This window comes from Aythya ferina, assembly GCF_964211825.1.
Source record: "Aythya ferina genome assembly, chromosome: 18".
Classification (NCBI taxonomy): Eukaryota; Metazoa; Chordata; class Aves; order Anseriformes; family Anatidae; genus Aythya; species Aythya ferina.
The window spans coordinates 11,611,112-11,636,113 of NC_140317.1; the positions used below are offsets into that span (position 1 = coordinate 11,611,112).

General features: G+C 48.0%; 1 protein-coding gene across 1 annotated transcript in view; it reads right to left on the reverse strand.

Moving 5' to 3' along the window:
• Window positions 1–8,464: 8,464 nt before the first annotated feature.
• LOC311421102 (uncharacterized protein) overlaps window positions 8,465–25,002 on the reverse strand; it is a 119,477-nt gene continuing 102,939 nt past the window's right edge. The window contains exons 7-8 of the mRNA XM_084492653.1: window positions 10,182–10,396; window positions 8,465–9,856 (exon numbers count right to left, since the gene is read on the reverse strand). The gene's annotated coding sequence lies outside the window, so the exon portion shown is untranslated. The remainder of the gene's footprint in view (window positions 9,857–10,181; window positions 10,397–25,002) is intronic.

The window sequence follows — 25,002 nt, forward strand, 5'->3', positions numbered from 1 at the left end:
GAAGAAGAAAAATGGGAAGAATGCATCTGTCATCTGTCTAACTTCCCCAATGCAAATTTCTCTGCCCATAACAAGCCAAGATTCATTTCTGGCCAAATTTCCGGCACTAACACTAACCACCGACTGATTAAGTGATTTTTCCTGCGATCGTGTTGCAAGTCATTGTCCGAGAAGGGGCTCCCACAAGTCTGCTGGAGACCTGATTCCCTGCTGAACGCTTCAGCTGCTCACTGATCCAACCCACCGTACAACCAGGCAGACCTGTCACCTGCAGCCAGCTCCCCCGTTGGAAAAACACACAATTTTCCAAAGGTAAAGGAGTCTTGGGTTACTAGGAACACAAATCATTATAAGTAAAACTGCATTCCCAATTTATTGTATTTGTTTTATTTATAATTTTATTACTTATTCCACATTTTCCATATTTTCCATGTGCTCCACGTCATTCTTGTCCATTCAGACCTTTACGTGGAAACTTGGGCTCTTCTCCACTGCCTAATGTGTTGAAGGCTTTATAAACAGTCTTGTTTCATTGTTTGCTCTGCATGTTTCCATCCCAAGAGTTGTGCCTGAAGCTGTGCTTGGTACAAGTCTGACTGTTCTCCGACTGGGGAACTGGGCTAGAAGGGAAGAAAAGCATCTATTAATGTGATAAGCTGGCGAAAATAACGACCAGCAAATTATTCAGCTGGAGCTCTGACAAAGAACAGATTGAGACTCCTCTGATTTGTGGTTGTGGGTTTTTTATTACTGTTGTTTTGGTTTTTGTTTTTTTTTTCTCATTATAGGGTTTTAAGTTGCCAAAGACAGAGATTTTTCCAAACACCACAGTCGAGGCTGAGGACTGGTCAACACGTTGCGTGCACACACCCCAATTTCCCACCAAGCCAAAACCAAACTTCACTGAAGGAGGAGGAAATGCCTCGCCATGCCGGTAGGTTCCTTCCCTGCTCTGCACGGCTGAGAAGGTAACATCATGCATTTGTGTGCACAGTTAATTCACTATTTTCCCCTCTCCTAGCCGCACAGGCAAGTAGTTTCTTTCATGCTCACATCTGACCACAATCTGTGAGCAAATCAGGCGTGTTCAGCAATGCTGCTTTTAGCCGCGCTTTCAAGGTTTCGTGTCAACAGGAACATTGGGTCAATTTGCAAACAGCCTTGGAAAATCTGGTGCAGCATCTCTAATGCTATTGACAGAGCCTGCTTCCATTTGGCATCGCCAGGCTAACAGTTGTCATTCAGCTCCTGAGCACATTTACACCAGCTCATCTATTTTTCATCAGTCTTGCACCCTCTGTGCCAACCTTATCAATGCAGGAGTGCGTTCATTCTGATTCACTTCAATCCCGTGCATCCTGAATGTGTGTGCACCCACCCACAAACCTGAATAATCTCTCGGATAGCAAAAGGATGCTCAGGTCCTGCAAAAAAAACTCATCAAGTTTCTTCTAGATTGTGTGGCCCAGGTGACTTTTCCATACCAGGAGCTCAAAAAACCCACGGCGTATTTGATGGCAGGGGAGGGGCGGGGAGATTGGATTAAAACATCTGGTGGGGTAATTAGATTCGCTAAAAAGTTTACACTCCAAACTGCCCCTACATAATTGATGGGGCTATTGTGGTGTGTCACTTCCACTTACGGGTGTGCAGCAGCCGCTTTCGCCTCGCTGCGCCCCGCGCTAACCTTCGCGGCTGACCTGCTGCGGCTCCCCTATTAAAGCTGCAATTATGGGGTGACTCTTAATAGCGAGGTCTTGCTTCAGAGTGGGGAAAAATGTTTCTGTAACTCACATGCGACAATTAAAGATAATTTAAAATGTAAGTAATTGCGCTGGGTTTCTGGAAACTACTGTAGAGGTCTTGTCCCAGGCATCTGACATGCACGGTGGTGTATTTTGACAAGTTTTGAGCAGATTTCCATTAAATACCAAGCAACAGCTCTATTTTCTTTGGAGTCAGTGGTCAGGAAATGGTGATTGTGAAAGGTCAGGTCTGGTAGATTTGGGAGGGGATGGAGGTGTTATTCGTGTTCTGATCCATGGGGATCCAGTTCCAACATAAATCTTTCAGTCGCTTCAATCTTGCTTTCTGCGTGGTCTCTGAGCAGGAGAAAAGTAAGGGGTGATCCACAGGAAGGTGCTTCTCTTACTTTACCCCTGCTGAGATGCAAGGCAAGGTGGGACCTACATAATGTCCATCTACTCTTTCAAAACCTGTGGGGTCTCGTTTAGAAACCTGGTGAACATTAAAAGAGATCTCCATCCCATCACAGCCTCGCACCAAACCTCTTAGTTTGCAAAAGCAGATTTGAAATTGCAACTATTCCAAGGCTTCTGCAAGGTCAGCTAAGTGAGAACATCCTGCAGAATTCACGCGGATGCTTTCGGAGGTTCAGCAGTCCCTGAAGGAGTTTTGCATCACGAAAACAGACTGTCGGATGAGTTTGGATTCTGCCACATGGTCCTAGCGATAATAAGCCATCTGTGTGCACCACGCTGCACATGACCTTTCCTCTCTCAATTTTCTCTCCCTCGCTTTTTTCCCCAAGTCCTCTCTTATTTGACCTACATTTGAGTAACCCAACAACTCCCAGCAGAGCACGCAGAAGAGTTAAATATGCGATCAATTACCAGCATGCAAATGAAGAGTCCATCTACATCAGAGTGAAAACAAGCATATGAAAACAGGATGATCACGGAATGGAGAGGGACCCTTCATGAATACAATCACCTTCTGCTACATTTGATCGATTCAGGCTCCTGTCTCAGCTGAGGAGGCTCTTGCTCCTAAACCATTAGAGGTAGGGCTGTAAAAAACCTTTTGCATCACAAGATGTAGAGAGAAAACTTGTACAACATTTGAAACTTTCGCTTTTATTTCACTTTTCTGAATTTATAAATTATGTTCAAAAGTTAGAAATAGATGTCTTCAGCTTGTGCCACTGGATAATAAAATTAAATACGTGCACAGGCAGTTTCATGATCAGGATGTCTGAAGGCTTTACCCTTTGGATAAGTTTATACAGGACAAAATACATAGAGGAAATAAAAGCTGTGAAAGTCTTGCCCTCATTATCACTTTTGAGTGGCTGACTTTGTGACTGGAATTTGTTAGAGGCATCAGTCATATCATGGCTGCTCACCACAAAATAAATAAATAGATAAATAAAGCACTGGAGAAGGTCATAAAAAATAATAAAAACAGAAAAACAGAAAATGAAATCAAATATTAAAAAAAAAAAAAAGAAAGAAAGAAATGAACAGATCTCTGAGGCAAATGCAGAGAAATGCAAATTTAAAATGCATGGCCACAAAAAAAAAAAATGCATCAAACCTTAAAATCCTTATTTTTTCTTGACGTAAAAAGACTCCAAATAAGAATAAGAATATGCCTGTGCATATTCTTTATCTGTGCTGGTCTTTACCTATATTCCAGTGTGGTATTTTTAAGGAGGGACTCAGAAATTACGCTTGAAATGTGCCAAGAGCTGCAGTTATTTGATCGTGACTGAAGCATCACTGGTGCAATGGGCTGGTCCTTATGGATGGGACAAAGCGACAGGAGCTGCTCTGGGGGTTGGTTTTCTTTCCTGAAGAGCCCAGTTTCAGGTCTAACCCAGAACCGCTTCCTTATGATTTAATTGAAAGCCATCGGAGTGCTCAGACTCAAGGCACGTCACCGTGCCCCCGGCGCAGCGGCCGGGTGCCTGTGACAAATGCCACCGCGTGGCCCCGCACTGCAAAAAGCATTCCTGGGGCTGTTTCCTGGTGCCTCTCCAGGCCGACAGAGGAGGTTTACATTACCATCACACGGCTGTCTTCAGCCGCGTCTGCGAGCACAGCCCATTTGGAGGCCTTGCCATGTTGGGCTACACAGGGAGCAGGAGAGGGGGGTGGAATAAAAAGGCCAACAAAACACAGCAAGCTTTTAAGCACCAGCATCTGCATCAGTAATGCGCCCAAACCCAGCCTCCGCTGCCTTGTCCATGCAAAACCCGTGTACGACACTTGGAGGGCAGCTTTAAAAATGTTTTTGAACACATAACACATAGGAAAATAACACACTGTAGAAACTTGGCAATGAGTTTGTCGCAAGTAGCCAAGTTGGGCATGGAAAAAAAAATTAGACAATAAAAGGTCATTTCTAGCCAAGTTTTAAGTGAGTATACAATACATACCTTTTTTTTTTTTTTTTTTTCCCTGCTCCTTGCCTTAGTTATTGGCCAACTTGGCTACAAGCTTATGGAAAACACTGAAATGGAATTATTGTAATTGTGCTTTTTTTTTCCTCTTTTTGACGAAGCAAAAGTTCTTATAAGCAATAATTTAATTATGGCAAAAGCGCAACACAGACACGCTTCTAAGGATGCATCATCAAAAAAAAAACAACTCTTTTCTACACCATATTTTCAACTAAAACTACTTCGTGTGTGCCAGTGATCTAATACTGCTGCTATTTATGATTTTCTTTAATTATTTATTATAAAGTATGCCATAAAGTGGAAAATTACTGGTGCTGATCACCTTTCCAAGCAGGCTAATTTAGAACCGGGCGCTGTAAGTCAATTAGGATAATAAACCTGCCGGAGCGAAGACGGGGACTTTCTTGGCATTAACGTGTCCCTCCTGCTTCTGGCGCGCTGCTGAGCAGCCCCGAGGCCAGGACCCACGGCTGCCTCCCGTGGGACGTGTCCCCGCAGCCTCCTTCCTTGCCCCCAGGTAGCTCAGGTGGAGGATTATTGAGAGCGAGCTCCTTGCTGACGTAGGTCACGTATTTGACATCCTGCTCTGTTTCATACCTTCATGCGTCTTGTGTTTTATTTTAGATCTTTGTAAGGGCAGAGCTTAAAAAATCAATTAAAAGCAAATGCCAGATTTTTCCTCCCTAAGCTGAGCTGGAGGCATCTTCCTGTCCTAAAGGCTGTGGGCTTTTTGCCCAGAGGATCAGAGTCTTAGAGATTTGACCCAGGAGCACAGGTAACTCCACCGAAAATCAGCCCAGGCATCTGTGTGGAGCAGATACCAGAGAGAAATGCAAGAGCTCTGTAGCTCAGAGAGCAGCCGCTGAGCGCTGGCATCCCCTGAGGATGCTGCGAGCTGTGCTGGTGCTAGGACAGCAGTGCTGAATGTAAGGGGATGTAAGACCAGGTCTGAAAAGCTGACCTGAGTGAGAGAGAAAGGGAGCCAAGCATGAGAATAAAGGGGAAAGATAAATCACATTTGATGCTGCAAAGAAAAAAAAAAAAAAAGAAAAAAAAGAAAAGAGAGAGAGAGAGAAAGAAAGGAGGTGGGAGAAGGAAGGAGGGACACCACAAGACTGAAATCATCAGGAAAGTCATCAGGAAGTTTGGAAGTTTATAAGCTGCACATTTGGAGCTGTGTTAAATAGGAACAGTGGTTTCCTTTCTGCCACTTATCGTCCAAAGGCCATTCATTTGCAAATAGAGTTGATCTTACACTTTCTCATGTTCTCTTGGAAATATCCTTCCAAGTCATCTGACATATTTTTAGTAAGTGAAGGTTTTGCCAGATACATTTACCTCTTGGCTTTTTTTTTTCTTTTTTTGTCTTTTCAAAATATATATGAATCTGAAGTTTATAAAAAAAAAATAGCCTTTTTCTATTTATGCCACTGGAAAAATGGGAGAAAGCTGTAGCAATGGGGAAAAATATATTTTTTTTTTTTCAGTTTGTAGAGACTGATATTTTTAGCAGCAAATATTGATGGCAAAAGTAATTTTGTGAAGAGAGGGATATTTTTCCCCACTAGTATTTCAGAGTAGAGTGCGACAAGTTGCCTCCAAGCCCACTCTGGGTGCAATGCACAACCAGCAGGTAAATGGGGTCGAGTTGTGCACTGCTGGGCTCCGAAACCCCATGGACAGGGGGTGGGCAGCGGGCGGTGGGTGCCTGCAGCCCCTCTGGGCACACTCACCCCGTGCTTTTCCCTTGTGTTGCTCGGGGGCTCGCAGCCCAACGAGCCTCGTCAAGCCCAGCATGCGTAAGGAGGGTGTGGTGATCGCTAATTACACCCCTTGGGAGGACTTCCATGACCTGACGTATCCAGCAGACGAGGCGGCCATCCCGCCCCGCTGAGACGGCTTCGGTTAGGTGCCACGACTGGTTCGGCACCGCAGGAGGAACGAGGGGGGTGGAAGGGGTAAACAGGGTGAGTAACGCCGGAGTCACGTTGGACGTGGCGTGGGCTAACTTGATCTGCGACTAAAATCCGTGGAGAGATGGGGCGATGCGGCCACCTGCCTCAAGGGATGGTCTCTGGTGGCGTGGTGCTGAGGCTTCCCCTTCATAAATATCTGCAGGTGAGCCGATTGTCAGCAGTGATTCCAGAACACGGGGGGATCTCCTTGAGGAGAGGCAGTGCAATGGGGATGGGATTGGGTTGCAGCACCCCTCACTGCTCCTGTTGGCTTCAGGATGCATTTTTTGGGTAAGGGGGCTCTGCTTTATTCAGCCTTGGTGCAGTGTGTCTCTTGCACCTTCCCCTATGGCTCACCCGTTAGTCATGCTCAGCACAGCTCCCAGGAACCTAAACCGCCCCACGGCCACGTGGGCACCGCTGGGGTTGTCTCATCCCTGGGGAATCTGCCTGGTGCCACGCTGCTAGAAAACCAGGGGTGGGAGCTGGCAGCCTGCAGCCCTCTGCTTGGTGACAGGACTGTGTGTTCCTTCATTGGTGTCTCCAGAAGTGCAATAAAAAATAAAATAAGTGAAATAAAATAAATAGTAAATAGTGAAAATAAATTAGTAAAATAAAATAAAATAGTAATATAAGTAAAATTAAATTAATAAAATAAAATAGTAATATAAGTAAAATTTAATTTAATTTAATTCAATATAAAATAAAATAAATAAAATTACATAATAAAATAAAATAAAATAAAATAAAATAAAATAAAATTAGAAACAATGAGGAAAGGAATATGCTTTTTCTTGCAAAATCCAGAGCACGTCCCACTGCTACGTCATCAGTTCAGTTTCTGGTCTCTGCTATTCCCTTGTCTCTCTTGCTCAGCCTAGCCCGGCCACCACCCACTCGTTGATCCTCTGCGCTGACAGGACACAAAGTCCTGCCCAAGCGGGAGACCCTCAGAGGAGCAGCAGGACATCCCACCCGGCCAAGGAATCTGGAGGCTCCCAAGGTTTTATGAGTCAGCCGTCACCTCCAGCAGCTTCAGAAGGAAATTGCTTTAGGGCACTGTCGTCACTGTTTGAGAGTATTTGTTGACAGGGAATGTCTGTGCCACTGTTAGAGACCTCAGGTTGGGTTATATCTGAACCCAACATCACCGGTTTTAGCACAGAAACATTGGCCAGCTGAGCTGAGAAGCGGGGAGCTCAGCATCACCAGGAGCTGGCAGCTGCTTAGAAGTTACTGCACGTCTCTGTCTTCACCAGCAACAAATGCAGCCCGATGGATTCAGCTTAGTTGAGGACAAAATATGTTTACATGGAATCATGTCTACATTACATGTCTACAATCTGGTGAAATTACAAAGAAGAAGGTGAAAAAAATAGCACTACTGATTTGGACCTAAACCCACTAGCAGGGAACAAGACGCACAGGCACTTTTTGCCAAAGAATTACACAATTTTGTGCTGCTGCAGCCACCAAGAGCACGTCTGAGCCTAGCTCATGGTCACAGGGCCTGATGGCATCAGCAGGAGGGTGCTCGTTTATTCCAGACAGGGAAAGTAGGCTCAGGGCTTCCCATGCAGGAATGAGCCTGAGCCATGTGTCACCCAAAAGCCCTCCTCCACGTATCTTATTGCAAGACATAGAAGTGTAGAAGCATTTAGGTTGGAAAAGACCTCTGTGATCATCAGCTGTTAGCCTTGTTGCTGAATTGAGCACCTACAAACCAACTAGTAAGCAGACATCACGGCTTTTACTAAAAATTAGGTGTGTGTTAGCAAGTACAAGCTGCTTCCTCCAAATTCCTCACCCAGAGATGAGCTTGGATTTGGTGTAAGAATAGCAAGATAAAGTCAGAAGGCACGTTCCCTTTTCCTCCTGTCCCTCCCAGTTGGAGGCTGTCTCTCATGCAGGGGAATGGCAGGGCTGGTGGCATCCTCAGGGCTGAGCTATCAGCTTTGTGGAGGAGCCAGGGCACCAAAAAGTCCCGAGACGTCCCCAGGGACACCGCGCTCCCCTCCGAGGGCCATTCCCACTCCCTGCCTTGCAGGCAGCCGGCAGCCCCAGCAGCTCCCCGCTCCAGGCTGTTGATTCACCGTGACGGCTCAGGATGTGTAACCTCATCATCCTCCTAGCAGAAAGCTATTTCTGTCTCCCAAACAAACACCGGAGAGGCTTTGGTGAGGCGGGATGAAAAATGGCTTCGTGGCTGCCCTAAAGGAAGCGAACGCAAGGCGGTGGTCAGCGGAGCTCCCCTCCTGGCTGATGGGGCTTTGAACCCAATTTTGTCCAAAATCTGGGGAAAAATAGAGGTGCTTTAAGCTCGGGACGACACGCTCACAAAGGCTGGCTGAGATCCTAGTGGAGCCGAAAGCAACTTGAGACCTGGCCAGCCCAAGCAGAGCATTTTGTTGTTGTTTTTTAAAAATGATACTCATTAAGAGCAGGAGCCGGGCAATGTTCCCCTTCTGCAACTGATAATATTGAAAGAAGGAGATGAGGGGAAAAGAAACCTCGGAAAATAAAACTTATTTGGCACCGCTGATTAAAACCAGTGTGTGTTTCATATTGAAAGGCTGTGTTTGCTCAAGGTTTATTCAGCTCTGGTCTCCTCCATCCACATAAGGTTTGTTTTAATGACCATGGAGTTATTTGAATCTATTAATTTTTTTTTTCCTGAAAGTTTCATAATAACAATGCCTGTTTTTTCATACAGCACTCTGCAGCCACGCGTCTGGAAATACACTGCAAATGGGCAATTAGTGTCAGCCCTGTTGTGAAGATGTAGAAACTCGAGCAGAGTCCAAGTGAGACACTCACTAAATAGCAATGCCAAGATCATGCGTTTAGCTCGGTCTTGAAAAGTGGGAGCTAAAGACAAAAAAACTTCCTGAAGACACTGGGGCCAAATGAAAAGCAGGTTAGGCAGCAAGGGCAGGCTGAGCCACACGGGTGCTATAACCTAAAGAACAGAAGAAGGGAGAGGACTTTCAGTAATGACAGACCTCAAAGAGGCCACTGCAATCACCCACATCCCAAATCCAGCACTGGGGCATCCCACCCCACTGAAGGGCCAGCTGTCACAGGTCACGAGGCTCCTATTTTTTAAGCCCTTGTTTCGTTTTTTCCCCTCCAAGCATTTTAATGGGAAAATCTGGAAAGGTTAAAGCTCAAAGCAGAGAAGCAGCGAGAGAATATTATTTGAGACAAATCTCTAACCCTTTACTCAGGCTATGTGGGAGGCAAGAGAAAATATTATATGTTTCCCCCCTCTCCCTGCCTCTGAACTAGATAAAGCCATCCTGCATCCTGGGTCCTGTTTGTGACTGCTTTTGCTAAAGAAAGCCCTGATGCAACCCCACAAGGCTTGGGAGGGCTCCCTGCCCCATCACAGGGCGCCCTGTGGGACTTTTATTTGGGACTTTGAGGTGCCTCTTCCCAGCGCTGATTTTCTCCCGTCTCCCAGCTCACGGGCCACTTTCTCACCTGGTTGCAGTTGTTAGGCCCAGTCAGGATCTGTTCCCAAATCTTTTACTACCGTCAAGGAAAACCCTGTCCTTTAATGACTCTCCCAGCTCACTTTATCTACTTAAACAAATTTTAAATGCATTAAACAATTTCAGTGGCATTAGGAGCAAATCCATGAATTTGGAGGCAGGAGATTTCCACAGAGGAACAATATTTCATCCAAAATACCTTTCTGTGTTAAAAAAAATACAATTTTATTGTTCAAAAGAATAGAAAATAAAGCCAGAAGATTTGTGATTTAAAAATCATAAGGCAGGGGTGGGGCACTGGAAAAAAAAATCCTTTTATTTTTAAGGTGTTTTTTATTTTTGTGGGTGGGAAGCAGCAGGAAGAAAAATCACTGACTACGTTAAACTCCAGAATGAGGGAAAAAATAACAGTGAAACTGGGGGAATTTTCACCATCAGATCTTTCTGCCTGATATTCAAAACATGAAAACGTAAGGTCCGAAATGGACCTTTGTGAAGTTTTCTCTTCCCTGAGAATTTCCATTCTACCTGCTGGCAGCATTGCTGGCAGCCAGCATCATCTTCCCAATCCACAAGGAAGGAAAATGTCAAAAATTGCAGAATTTGAAACCAGTTGGAAATCTGGGGGAACAAAAGCAAGAATATGAGGACTCGCAGCTCCTGAGACCTCAACAAATCTCTCACCGCTGAGAGCTTCCAGCAGGTCTAGGTGGCTCTTGGTTACTGAGAGAAGTTTCTCCTTCCTACAAAATAAAGAGAGAAAGACAATTAATCAAGCACAGAGCTCAGGACTCGTTTTGTCCTGGAACCACCTCCCAGCACCACCACCATCATTGGGCTTAATGCATTTGTTTATCTATCAGCTCTCTTGAGAAGATGACAGTCCAAATTTCCAGCCTCCCTTTCCATTTCTATCTGCAGGCTGCACCTTGGGCCCCCCACACTCAGCCAAGGGTACAACCAGCTACATGCCAAGCCAGCTATTTAGCAGGTGGGGAAATTGAGGCACAGACAAGCAAGGTGACCTGCCCAGGGACCCCCAAGCCATCACCCAAGCTGAGGTCACTCCTTTAGAAGACAAGTTTTTGCTGATATAAAGCCAAGACTTCTTGGAGTGATCACGACTTTCAGTGTTGTCCCTTTTACCAACATACAGATATGAAGGAGATCAGAATGCAGATACAAAAGAAACAGAGAGGGGGGAAAAAAGAAGACTCTAAATAGAGATACAGAGGTGAGGCCAAGGAGAGTCAGAGATGGAGAGGGAAAAAAAAAAAAAAAAAAAAAAAAGGATGAACAGGAAAAGGAATACAGATGCCATGAAGGAGTGAAGAAAAACTTAGAAGAAAAATACAAAAGAAGCAAAGATACCAAGAAGGAGAGAGATGGTGAATGGCAAGAACAGAGTTAATGAGAGCCAGAAATGCAAGTTGGAGAAATGTTGATTTTATTTAGCATTAATTGCAGGAAAGAGCCTATAAAGTGTGGTAAAAAATTATTAAGTACCACGATGCAATGCCAGCTTTATGCCAGCCATCCCTATGAAGCAGGTGTATTATTCCTAGTTCCCTAGGTATAAATAAATAATTGCTTTCCCACATCTTTTTTTATGATGGCATTTCATTATTTTTTACTGCCACATTGTTATGGTTCTGAGTCTTCTGGAGCAGATTTAGAGACCAGCCTGCGTGGGAGCGTGCACGCAGGTTGGCACACATGGGACATGGGGTGATGGACAAAAGGAGCAGGGTCTCCCCCATGGCTCAAGCCCTGACAGCAACATCCAGGTGAATACAGACAGGAAAGCTATGGAAAATTATGGTTACAGGGTGATGTGCATCACATCACTCCAGATGGAAGAGCTGTAATGAGCAGGTCACCCCAGTCAGCTTTGCTGAGACCGGGATTGCCCTGGGAGAGAAGTTTCTGGGGGACACCAGCACTAGTATCACGTCAACCCATTTATCTTGGCATCAAGGACACAGAGCTGGGGTTTCACTGAGATCCCAGCCGTCCATGACTCCCGTCTGCATGTACAGAGATGAGAAAAGAAAAAAAAAAAATCAAACCTGTGCTGTGCTCCACTTTTAATTTTCTGCTCATGATCTGTCCATATGCTCGTCCTGGCATTGTTATGTGCAGGCTCCAGTATCGCTTTGGTTAAGAACAACGAGGGCAGAGCACATTTTCCTGAGCAATGTTTATATCAGCATTTTCAGGCTTGTTTTATCGCGTCTCGCACTTCTCAGGAGACCCAGCAGGGAGATAAGCGCTGGATGCATTTTCCTAGCAATGTCTCTTGCTTCAGAGGAGGCCACCAAAGACGTCTGGGGAAGCAATGATTCCCTGGTAATGCCTCGGTCCAAGCTCTGACCTGGAACCGTGGGCTCTGCAAATACACATAAATCTTCAGCTCACGTCCAAATCATTGCAAGGTTCAGTGAAAACAGCAAAACTGCCAGTGGATCTAACCAAAGCTTTAATCCAACTCCAGCGTGATTTATGGGCTCAGGTGGAAACCATGAAGCACGATGGCTTCAGCCCCAAACAGGAGGATGGGCTGCTGCCCCAGCCCAAAGGTGCTGTGGCAGGGTGCTGAGGAATCAGGGCAGCAAGAAGCACAGATGAAATTAAACAGCACAAACACGTCCTAACAAAACCTTCCACCCCTGTGCATCACGTGCTGAGCAAACATAGCTGACACAAATCAGACCAGTGTCCTGCTCAAGGACACAGGAAATTAAACAAAATCAAAGAAGACTGAGGGCAAGCAAGCAAGAAAACTTTTTGTTTCTGATTAAAAAAAATAGCAATCGAGTAGCTCCACGATTAAAAGAATTCTGTGAAAATGCTATGCTATTTCAGGACATTTGTAATGGCTTTTTAATATTTATTCCCCTCTCAAAATACCATCATGGATAGCATTTGACTGATCTTTTTTTCTACCAAAAAAAAAAAAAAAAAAAAAAGGAAAAAAGTCTTCTTAATTTTCTAGAGAAGAAAGGGTGCTGCATCACCTTGGAAAGTGTCACATCAATTTGGGAAGATCTTTCTGTTCCCTGTGGCCGAACTTGCCCCCAGCCAGGAGAAGGAACGGATATCTCCACAGAGCATTACTAAGGCCGTTTCCTTTCCTCTCTCTGGCCCTCGTTATCTATCTGCATATTAGCTCAGAAAAACGAACCACAACAGCAATTAGCACAAGATCCCAGGTGACGTGACCAAGACTTCTGACCAGTCTCCATATCAGCACTGCGTATCACTGATAACCTCCAAGTAATCCCATCCCACAGCACGTGGAGTCCCTTTAATGGCTCAGTGGGGATGTGTCTGAGCAGGGGGGAGGATTCCTGCACCGGTACCATGCAGTTGGTGTTGATGCAGGCCTGAAGCTGTAACATCTGCAGCCCCTGGTGCCAAGTTCATCTTTTTCCCAATACTCAGCATCCCCCTCCCATGCATGGAAATGGCCAAAGGGAAACAGTGCATCAGAATTTTTGACCAGCCCGGTAATCCCGGGCAGGACGTTATAGCAACACCTGCGAGGTGCTGTGGCTTTTCCAGCTGCAACCCCTGTTATTGTGGCACGGGGCTTCCAGCGTCCCCGCGGGGTACCCGCAGACGGCCATGAGCTAATAACCGCAGCGCAGACGGTTTACGATCCCCATGGGATTTTAGGGTCACAAAACGATGAGAAACAGGTCACCTGGCATGGGGCTGGGGACCGGGGAAGCCAGGAGGGAGATGCTCGGGAAAATATCTGATGCTGAATGAGTTCGGTTGGCTGCAGCGATAAGAAATGTGTTGCTTTACCTTAATACCACATCAATGTCTTCACGCAGACAAAACCTGAGACGGCCTCTGGATTTTTCTCAGCTATTTTCCCATTTCAGTGGCAGCAGGAGTGAGGTAGGAGGTCACAAAAACCCGCCTGCCCCAGCAGCTCTCCCTGTTACAGCCTGGCACATCTTTCCTCATCAGGTCTCACTATTTCTTGAGGTGGATGCTGGCAGAAAGAGAACCCACAGGGCTCGTTCTGTCCCTCTCTTCCAACACAAAACCAGAGAGTTTCCCAGCTCTTATCGGAAAAAGTCAGCTTGCACTGAAAGGGTTTCTGCAGGACCTATGTTGTAAATGAAATTAGATTAGTAAAAAGGTTTTTTTTTCTTCTTTCTTTTTTTTTTTTTTTAAATCAAGTGAAAGAGTGTGACAAGGAGTCAGGAGCCTGTCTGCCATGGAATATTCCTGCAGTACTCGGGGCTGTGGTTTGTTTTACTAGTGGTGACTAGTTCAAGCCACATTTAGTCAATAAATATGAGATATGAGGTCACCCCGCCATTTAGCTGTTACCCTGTCTACATATTTCACAGCTGGGTAGTAACCTTTTAACTAGCGTCTACCTCGGTGGGGAGTCTCCATAAAAAAAGAGCCAGGATCCCTTGGTCGTGGTGGGGGACCAAGGCGCAGGAGCACCACGGGGATTTCTGAGCAGGAGGGACCACGCCGGGCCTCGCCTGCTGCTGCTGGTCCGCAGCCAGGCGGTGCCCAGCTCCATGAGATGGAGCCACATGTCCCAAAATTTATCTCCATCTCCCCCTTTTTCCACGTGGAAATGGGCCGCAGGACAAATTCCGTCTAATTTCCCCAAATTTCCGAAGGGTCAGTTGTTCCTCTTAACCACGTCTGATAGGATTTAACAAGAAAATCAACTTCTTCAAATGTTAATTCGCCTCTGCCCGAGTCCATAGCTTCTCCTCCATGCCTTAGCCTTGCCCTGGGACGAGGAGGACATCTCCTTGGCTTTTGAGCTCATAATTCAGGCTACATCTGGTCAAGATGAAGTGTTCTCGAGCCCATCAGCCAAGCTTCCCACCAGCACAAGGTGCAACGAGAGCAAATTTTCCATGATGGTGCCAAGTCAAACTGGGAAAAGAAGATACACCCCCAGCTCTGCCCTGACCCGATTTCAGACCTGTAGGGTTTCAAGTAAATGGATCAGCTGCTGCTGTCCCTGCAGTCCTCCTCTGTGCCCACCCTGCCCCACCTCCAGCACAGCCCTACGAGGGGCTCAGCCCCAGGGACGGCGTCAGCAGTCCACAAGAAAGCAGCAAGCGTGAGGAGGGAGCCGAGCCAAGGCGCCTGGCCCGCCTCCAGAAAGGTATTTAGGTACCTAACAGAAATGAGATGCTTGAGTGGATATGGCGAGAAGCGGGCAGGGAAGAGAAAGCAAACCCGCGAGCGAGAGAGGCCGTGGTGAGGGAGGGAAGCCGTGGAGCAGCCCACGGAGCTCTGCTGCTTTCCACCAGCCACCAACGTCACGCTGGAGTACGTGCGCTGGAGGCGAACGGAGCCACGGGGACCTCGGCTGGCCCCGAGCTCCTGCTGGCCTCATCCTTCCCTGCAAAGCGCAGTACCTGCGGCACGGCTGCCAACAGCGAGCCCGGGGAAGGGGGGAGAAGCTCTTGCCCGTGGAGCAAGGTGCTGCGCTCCCTTCCAAGCATTGCACACAGTCTCCAAGAGGCCGGCCAGGAAAGCAGCGGCCTGGCGCTGGCAGGGCCGTGGTGATGGCTCGGGTGAGCGGCCGGCTCCTGCCCCCGGCACGCCGGGAATCCCAACCCGGCTCTGCCTCCCCGACGTCACGGCCCAGGCTCGGCACCAGCAGACGCGGCTCCGGCGCCGGGAGACGAGGCCAGCTCCTCCCAGCTCAGCTGGAGCCTCCAAAATCAGAACCTCTGCTGTCAGCTGCCTTTTACAGGGCTATAAAACCACAAGTTCATGTACAGACGTTGGCCGGCATCAGCCTCGGCCACCTTCAGCATCGCTTCTTGATGTCTTGAATGCCCACGGCCTACATCTCCAGAGCTTCCTTCCCTTGTGCCCAGCCACTGGCAGCCCCAAAGACAGACAAGAGGACATGGAAAAACAGATGGAGCCACGCCAGCCCCCACCGAGTGAAAAAGGTACAAGCCAGGCAGTGAAGCACCCCATCCTCATGCCCCCTGTGTCCTCACGGTGCTCGGTGGCACTGCCCCTGCCCCACCAGCAGCCCCCAGCCCCTCGCGGCATTTCGGTGGCCGTGCCGCCCGCTGTCATCAGGCGCAGGGAATAACGCGCCCGTAATGCTGGGCCCTGCGACAAGAATAACATGAAATAACACTGCACCCACCCACTGAGAACACCAAGTGTGTCACACTCCTCTGTGTCATGGGTTTAAATATAGCCCCCTCCTTTCCCCCCGCCCCTTTTCTTTTTCTTTTCCCATTTATTTATGGGTTTTTTTGGACACCCAGCTCGGCCAGGTGGAAAAAGTTTGCAGCAGCGCCGAGGCAGAGGACGGTGACGGGTGTCTGCTTGTTTTACGCTAAACGGGATGAAAGGGAAAAAGGAAAAAAAAAAAAAAAGTTTGCAATTACATGTTCTTTGTGGAGAGGTGTGGCCACTGGCACAGGGAGAGGTTTCAGCCCAAACCGCACAGACAGATGCTCAGGGAGGTGGCTTTCGTGGCCGGTGCGAGCACACAAACAGGGGCAGCCTGCAGCTGAGATTTTATGGGAGCGGAGGGATTAGGAGCTAATTGAAAGGCTGGGGAAGAATTTGGTCCTCCTGAGGGCTTCCGATTTGCGTGAGCCGTTTTGCCCAAAGCTACACGAGAACCTGGCAGCAGTGGCAGGAGGAGGCAGGTCCCATGGCACAGCTCGGGTCCCTGTCCCACTGCCAGCGGGTCCCCAGCAGGGGCACAAAGCCAGCAGCTCCCCACAGTCCATATCATGCATCAACGCCTCTCCCAGTCCTTTCACGGACTGCGATTCCCACACGTACCCCCAGATAAATGCTGAGGTTATCGTTAAATCACCAATATTCATGGTAAGTTTTCAGTATAAGGCATCCACAAACGGAGGCGGCTGGGAGCAAGGTGTGGCTGGAGAGCGGCCAAAAGCAAACGAGTCAGATAAGGGGTCACAGCACGGGTGTGAGGGGAATTTTGCCAGCAGAGAATCAGGGTTTCAAAGCCAGGCTGAAGGAATCAGCAGGTTGGGAAAAACATGGAAATGCAGTAGAAAAATCAGATTTTTGCTAAAATAAAAGCTAAATCTGTGTTACCTTAATTGACCCAGCAGCTTCACCAAAATTGCTTTAAATTGCACTGAGGACAACTGCCTCTTTAACAGGTACATCTTTGTGCTGAAGATGAGAGGAGCCTGAGCAGCGAGCGAGGCAGCTGTGCAGAGCTGGGGGAGGCATTTGTACCCAGCAGAGCTGCAGCACCAGAGGGTTTACACAAAACTTGGGCAGAAGTGCACGAGGTCTGTGCTCATCTGCCAAAGCCCACTCCAAGAGAGAAAATTTCCCTTTCCAACAGCCCCTGCGAGCACCTGTCCAGCCATCGGATGCGTCCAGCTTTGTTTTATCTTCCAAACGCCTCCATTTCAGAGCTGTTCCTCTCAACGGAGCCTTTCTCCTGGTATCTCCTGTGCCAGAAAACACACTTTATATCAATGGCGGAAATAGTCCCAGCTTAAAATATTATATTAGGTTAGGTTTTGTGGATTGTTTTTTTTTATTAGATAAAAGCACAACCACGTGACACCCATCTAAAGGCACTTTAATTTTTAAAGAAAGCATTTGGCAGATACGAAGCCTGGAGGGCAGAGAGCTGTGGCCGAAGCCCAGCCCCACCAGAAAAGTTACATCCACAAATTTAACAACTCTGCTCTGCCCAACAAGGTGCAAAACTGTCAAGGGCCGGACAGCGATGTTTCCATCATCTTTTCAGCCTTAATTTAATAGTGCAGAAAAAAAAGGCTTTTGAGCTATTTCTGATTCTTTTTCCAGGATGGGAAAAAGGATAAAAACAATGCCACGGGAAGAAGCCCTGAGCTTAAAATCTCTCCCCTTAATTTTTTTTCCCTTCTTGCTTTCTTCCACAATAGCAGGCTGAGACATCAAATCAAATTGCTGGCCTAACACTCAGCTGCTGCAGGGTAGGAAAAAAGCAAGCGAGTGGTGCCTCCAATTGCCATGTTGTGGCTTTCGGAAGGCTCAGCTGCTGAGCTAATTTGGTGCCGTTTCCTGTTTTTCTATGGCTAGATAGAAGGAGAGAAAGGAGATGCAGCAAATCTGAGCTGCTCGAGCACCACGCTTACAGCTCTGGTGATTCCGAGCTGAAAAATCCCAGCGCAGGGTGCTCAGAGCCCATCGGTGACACCATGCCCCAGGGACTCTGTCAGCTGCAAGGGTCTGCCAGCTGCCTCTCCCAAACGAAGGGCAGGGGGTCGGACTGATTTGGTTTTGTAGCAGGGAGCTGAGCTGTCGGCAGCTGGGAGCTTGCACAGCTTCCAAGCAGTCACTGCTGGTGGCCTTAGGTGGAGAAATCCCTGAGCCTGCAAGCTTAAGCTTAAGTAGGAGCAACAGCTTCATCTCTGTTCTTCAAGTATAACAACAACGTATCTTAACCGACCCCACAAAATCTCTGCAGAACACACACTAAGCCAAGAGCGCATGCATATGCATGGGTGTGTAAGTACTGCATGTGTATACATACACACACACTACGTACATATTCTTAATACATTTATACACGTTACATGGATTGTACAGAAAGCAGTTTCCTACTTTAAGGAGCCTGATCTCCTAATCTAAGAGACCAACAGTAACAGCCAGCACTGTGCTGAACCACAGAGCCGTGCCCAGCTCCTCGGACGGGCACTGCAGGCTCCGGGACTGCAATTCCCAAGCCCATCTTAAGCAGGGGCTGCTCATAGCTGGCCTAAGGTCTCCAAAGCAAGGAAATGCTGCTTATAAACGTGCTTCTTCTGGGGAGCCTGCTCAAATCTCTGCCCATCTCCACCCAGCGCATCTGTGCAAATAAATCTGAGGCACTTTGAGCAGCAGCCGTCCCTCCCGCACGGGGCATGCTCTCATGCCTAATCACTAACACAAGGAGGCTGCGCATGCTACAGCCCCCTGATTGAACATCTGCTGTCCCTAATAGAAACACCAAAGAGGAGCACACAACAATTCCTGACATGGATTGTGATAGATGGACGTTTGAAATGCATTTCGTAATCTGCAGCTGGGAAGGGGTACACGGCTGCCAGTCGGTCCCATCACTAGCACAACATCTACGGTCCCCGATTAAGTGACGCTGTGGCCAGGGACTTCAAAACAGATGGGATTATTGTTTAATTGGATTTCTGGTCTCAATTAGGGCAGAGGGAAACCAAATGCAAAGCTGACATGGAAAGCTGCAGACATCTGTAACAACAAGTGGCAAATTTACCATGCCCCCACCTTGGAGCAAGCAAGCAGGACGCAGACCTTTGCCTTGAGGTGCCCGGGGACTGTCCCTTGCTCCCAAATGAGCTCAGAGATACTTCAGCAAGGACTAAATATAATGAAATGTTTTCTCCCTTCCCTGCAGCATTGCAGCATTGGGATGGTACAAGGAGGAACGGGTTCAGCAGGTGATCACCGACCCCCTCCTGCCTCCAGAAATAAGCTTGGATGTGAGAGCCAGGCTGGATTGAAGGGGGCAGCACCCCGCAGCTCAATGCAGAAGCCTTGGGAAACTCAAATCGGTTTCACCCTGAAATCAAACAGAGATTAGGGCCGAACAAGCAGCTAAAGCAAAGTACTGGCCGGGGCCACATGGTGCAGCTCAGATGCCGTGTGAGGCTAATTGCTGCAGCCCAAAGGTTACGGTGGCTGCGCAAGCGTTTCCACATGGTGCTTGTTGGAGAACCAGCCCTGGAGGAACCAGAAGATGAATGAGTTGGTACGGAGGCACCAACAGCTGATGGCCCACGGGAGAGGCACAGCCCCTGCAGCCCATGCAGCTGCTGCCATGGCCAAACACCACACATTAAAGGGCGAAGGCCGGGCTCCTGCTCCTTTCTCGTGCTGGCTCCGTGCTGCAGCTCTCCTCTGCTGGCTGCCATCCAGGCTCATTCAGGCCTCCAGGTCGCATTGTTTAACCATATCTTGCCAACTGATATAAAATTGAGGTTTGCACATGTTTGCATGGGGCATTCATGTACCGATAGGGCTAAATTCTGCTTTTTTATGGAGTAAGCGCAGCAACTCCATGTAACCCCACTCCCACCCCAGCATCACTTCATTTCAAAAAATGAATACTGCTTTTTTTTTTCCCCCCCCAAAAAAAAAAAAGGCCAGTTTCTTGCAGACCTGCTCACCAGCATCCTCAGAGCAGCCAGGCCGTGGCACTGAGGGCAGCAGCTGTGCTCCCGTGGGCTGCGGCTGGGGCTCAGCGCCGCTGCAGGGAGCCCGGCCGCGGCACGCCGCGCAACCGCCTCTTATTTCTGAGACAGGTTATAATGGTCGGCTGCAGCCACGGAGGAACTCCCAGCAATTTCCACCCTCAGCAGACACAGGTTTTCAGCGCCGGCTATTTTTGCTTCCCACAAGTATTTTCATTTAGCTGGTTTAAAATCAGGGCTATAAACGGAGGAGGTTGGATCCCGAGTGGGTGCGAGCGGCTCTCGCTCCATCGAAGTCCAAAGGAGATGTTGCCGTTCTCACCCACACAGCATGGGATCACTGCTTGGCCCCTTTCCAGAGGGGCTTCCAAGCTGGTTTTTCCTTTTTGCTGAGCAATCTGGAATTTGACTTTCCTCCACCGTGCATTTTCCTCGGTAGATGGAGGGGAAGAGGGTTCAGCACAATGTTTTTAATGCTGCTGCTCAAAAAGCCCTGGAAGCAAGCCTGGTTTTAGAATGCATCAGCAGTAGGACAGAGAAGTGAAGGCCCAGTGCTCACCAGCACTCCATCCTACAACAAGGCAAAAACTCAAATGAAATGTCACGGAGATGGCACAAACACAGTAAAAAGAACAAATGCTTAGGGGGAAAAAAATAAAAAAAAAACACAACAAACCGCAAGGACTGCGAGCACAGTGGTTATAGAAAATAGATGCGAGCATAAGTGTGTGATTCAGGGAGTCTTGTCTGAGTGTCAGAGGTTCAATACTATTGCCTCCAATTTAAATCATTTTTAAAAGAAGTGCAAAAGAAAGGTGATGAAAGGGCCCTAACGTTGTTCCCTGCTCTGAAAAACACAGCCCACTTGTGCACTGTGGTAAAGTTTTGCATTTTGGCTAGACATCGCGTGCAGGGCTGTGCTGAAGCCTTTGCTTATTTTTAAAAGTTGAAGTCACCGGTGATCCATGGAGGGAGAAAATGCTTTTTCCTTTGAGGAAGAAGCCGTAGGAGCAACATCTTCCAGAGGGAGGGAGCTCAGCTAAACCCAAGGGGCCTGGGGGGCTGCCCCATGCATCCGCGTCTCCAGGTGCAATAAAGCTCGGGCAAAGAGCAGAGCTCAGAGCTCAACCTTCTCCTGTTTTGTGGCTGAGGCCTGCATAACTGCACTCCTTTCTCACTTTGGAGTAGTGCTCAAGGCTGCTGTTCACATGGGGACATCACAAGCCAGAGATTTTCCCCATCATCGTGGCACAGAAGGGTGGCACCCACGTGTAAGGACGGGCATGCAGGCAGCCCCACATGGCACACACCACAGCCCCATGAACCCAGGAGGAATCACCCAGCACCAAGCCATCCCTGTCCCCGATGGCACAGGGGCACTGGATCTGACCGACCCCAATTCTCACCTCCAGAGGCTCAGGGCAGCAGGTTTGGACATACCCGGCCTGGCTGCTGGCCTTGCCCGGGATTCCTGGTCGGGAAGGCTGAACCCTGCGCCTTCTCCAAGGTAAATACGCTGGGCTTTAGGCAGTTTACTCTATGGAGGCCCTTTGCTGCAGCCCGTCTGCTCTGACCAAATGCTGGAAGTGCTGCCAGCCCGCGGCAAGTGAGCCCCAAACTCCTCCTTGAAAGCGTGGCCCTCTGGTGCCTCGGTCTGCACAGACATCCCCTAGCAAAATGCAGGGGAAGCCACCAGTCCCCGCAGGGAGATGATGGAGAGCAGCACGCTGCAGGATCCAGCCCATCGCAGTGCCATCCCTGCAATGAGCCCAGGCTCCATCCTGCAGGAGCTGAGCTGTTGATGTCCCACACCCAGCCCCTGCCCCTTGCTGGGGTCCTCAGCAGAGCCAGCACAGTGCAAAAACCCATTGCAGAAACCCATCACTCTCCCAAGAGGACAGAAAAGCCAGGCACAGGCATCCAGGGACAGCATCCCTGGACTGGGAAACAGCCACTTTGCTGGTGGAAACAGCCTTGAACTCATTTTTTTTTTTTTTAATTCCTTTTATTTTTCTGTATTCTTTGGGCACCCAGACCTTTCAGGCACTGAGCTGGGCTTGATAACTTCACCTGGCAATGGATCATTTCTGTCCCTGCACTGAAGCTTGGATTTTAAGCTTAGTGTGAGCTACCATTATCATCCATCTCCTTTGTAACGCAGGCCAGAGACTTTCACAGCTGTATCAAAACAATAACTTCTGGTTAAGCCTGCCAAAATTTTTTCTAGGTGGATGTTCTCTCTGTATTTTAAAGAAGGACAGAAACGCACAATGAACACCCTTTCATTGCAGCAACCTCTTGGGTTTGGGGTGTCCACGGATGTGTGTATGTGTTTGTACCAAAAGATAAGTTGAATGATTGTATGATTTCTTTTTTTTTTTTTTCCCCTTCCCCTCTGCTTATGCAGTGAGTTACTAATATCCTGATTGGAACCAGATTTGCATGAATTAGAAGTCGAAATTGGAGCAGCAACCGCTGTGCAGAGGATATAAAGGGAATAAAATGAATGGGGTATTAACCTTCAACCACTGAATATTAATCAGTGTTTCACAAAAAAGAAAATACAGAGGCTGCCACACTAAATATTTTTAGCATTTATTGACGGGCTTGATTTCCTCTCTCTTTTAGACCTTTTGCTTCCAATCATGGACCATAAAAAATCACATAGGGGATGGGGGAGTAGAGGGAGGGAAGGAGTGAATTAAAAAAAAATCATCCATTTTCTCAAATGCTGGATGGTATTTGTGAGTTATGCAACACAGAAAACCATCTCGCAAACAGAGTACCTTATCCCACAACTGATCTGTTCAAAGGCTCGTTTCTCCAAGTCCCAAACCAAACAGAAATCTACCCAGAAGTACAGCGAAGCCTTCGGAAATGAACACACGATAAAGAAATAAACTTCTTAAAAACTAAACTTCCCGTGTGCTGAAGAGTAAAATGCAGCTGAAAATCAGCCCAATAAAAGAACCAGCTCGTTAAACAAAGCCTTTTTTTCACCCAGTATGCTCCAGTGCAGTTCATAAAATACCACTATGGAAAAGAAAATCACAAAATCTTATCGAAACACCCCTTGAAACGGTGAGATCTCTGTAGCACTGGAAATTCTTTGGCCTGAGAGCAACATCCCGGGCTCGGTGGGGATGCTGCATCGCCCAGCTTTTGCTGGACCACTTCACCCGCTCCCAGGACAGTGGCTGAGTCGGGCAGTGTGCTGCTGCTCACAATAGGAGCCATAAATCTCTGCCAGCCAGGGGCACTGGGACTCATGGAAACACCTCCAGCACATGCTGGGGGGCTGTGGGGTGGGCAGGTGGGTGCCATGGGTGGGTAAAGGCAGCTGCCGGGACCAAGGATGGGACCTGGGGCTTCTTTGGGGTTGGCAAACGCAGCCCAGTGCAACCTCGCCAGAGCGAAACACCAAAATCAAATCCTATGGTAGTGACTGAACCATGTCATGTCACCAAAAACATTTAAAATAACAACAACAACAAAAAAAGGAAATCTAGAGACTTTTCTTTTGCAATTTCTCCCCTGCAATATTTGGCACGGGAGGATTTTGAAGCCAGCTGTCCCTTAAAACCTCTTTTCACCGGGGACAATACCCCCTCTGCCAAACACTGCTGCCCTTCTCCTCAGTGCACCTTTGCAAAACAGAATTCATTTGTTTTCATTAACTTCTTATCAAGTTACCTGGATTTGTTTCAATGCTCCGAACGTATTATAAAGAGAGAGAGAGAGAAAGGGAGAAAAAACAGTGGTAGGTTTTCAGGAAATAGCAAGTTCTTTTTCACTGAGATAGGAATCATTTGGCAAGCCACAGTGAAATACTTCTAGGTTCCAGAAGAAAGCAAGGAGGGAAAAAAGCAAGCAAGCAAAGGGAAGATGCTAATGAACTGCTGAGGAGAAAAAAAAATAAAGTTTAAAAGAAAACAAAAAAAAAGAAATATCAAACTCAATATTAAACATACATCCGCATCCAGCTGGTCTGGGGGGAACCTGCAGTGTGTCTCTAGGTCACCAGGCAGGAGCTCGGGCTGCTGTCCTGGGAAATGGTTAAGGATAGGTGGCGTTCCAGGCCCAGAAATAACTGCCATTTCGACTGTTTTTGCCCAAAACCCCTAAGAACCAGACCAGTGAAATGTTTAGGGGCAGGCTCCACTCCTGCCTTGGGAAGGCTGAGCCCAGCAGGTATCGGGGGCACTGCAGGGATGCCTTGCTTTAAGCCTGCACTTTGGTGCTCTCTTCTTAAATGGCAAAGCCTCCATTGGAGCTGTGCTGACATCCTTCAGTTGGTGCTCTAAAACCTTGTCTCAGGAAGCTCCTGAAGTACCAAAACCCACCAGGTTTGCTTTAATTTCTGTCCTCCTGCAGCTGAGCATCGGACCAACACAACCAAGTCCCAGCTCCAACCCAGAGGGAATCAGCTCCCTCCCGTCCAGCCGTGCAGTGGGCAAACACCAAAACACTCGAACCAGGAGAGGGCTGGGACCTCCCAGCACCTCCACGGCCACCTCCCAGCAGTCGGAGCAGAGCGCTGTGCAGCCTTGCACGTGCACGTGCACCTTGACTGATGTGAATTTTCCAGCTGTAAGCAAAGCCAAGCAGCAGAGCTGAGCTATCCCATGTTCTCAGGCCTTTAGTGCTCACACGGCTTCTTTCCTGGGGAGGAAAGGGGTGGCTTTTAATGTTTTTTGCTTTTTTCTTTCTTTGCATTTGCTCAGAAATGAGGCTGCATTCTAATTAGTTTGCATTTACAGGCTGCTTAATGGAAACACGATCCCTCCCCTAACCTTTATCATCTGTTTCTTATCTTCAGGGCCACGCAGACCCCTTAACTCTTAGCACACAGGGATGCATTTGGAGCCCCTCTGCTCCAAGGAGATGGGAGGGAGGCTGAGGTCCTCTCCCATATGCAGGCAGGGGATCAGCCCCAACCCACCCATGTATCATGGGAGGACTGGGGACATCCTCCCACCTCCAGTTCTGCTGGAGGTATATGGGAAGATGCTGCATTATCACGGGCTGTACAATTGCACCACCAAAGGTACATCAGCACCTTGTGCTTGTCACCTCTCCACGGACCATCAGCAGTGCCTGCCCCAGGGGATGCTTCTGGGTGGTGGCACGGT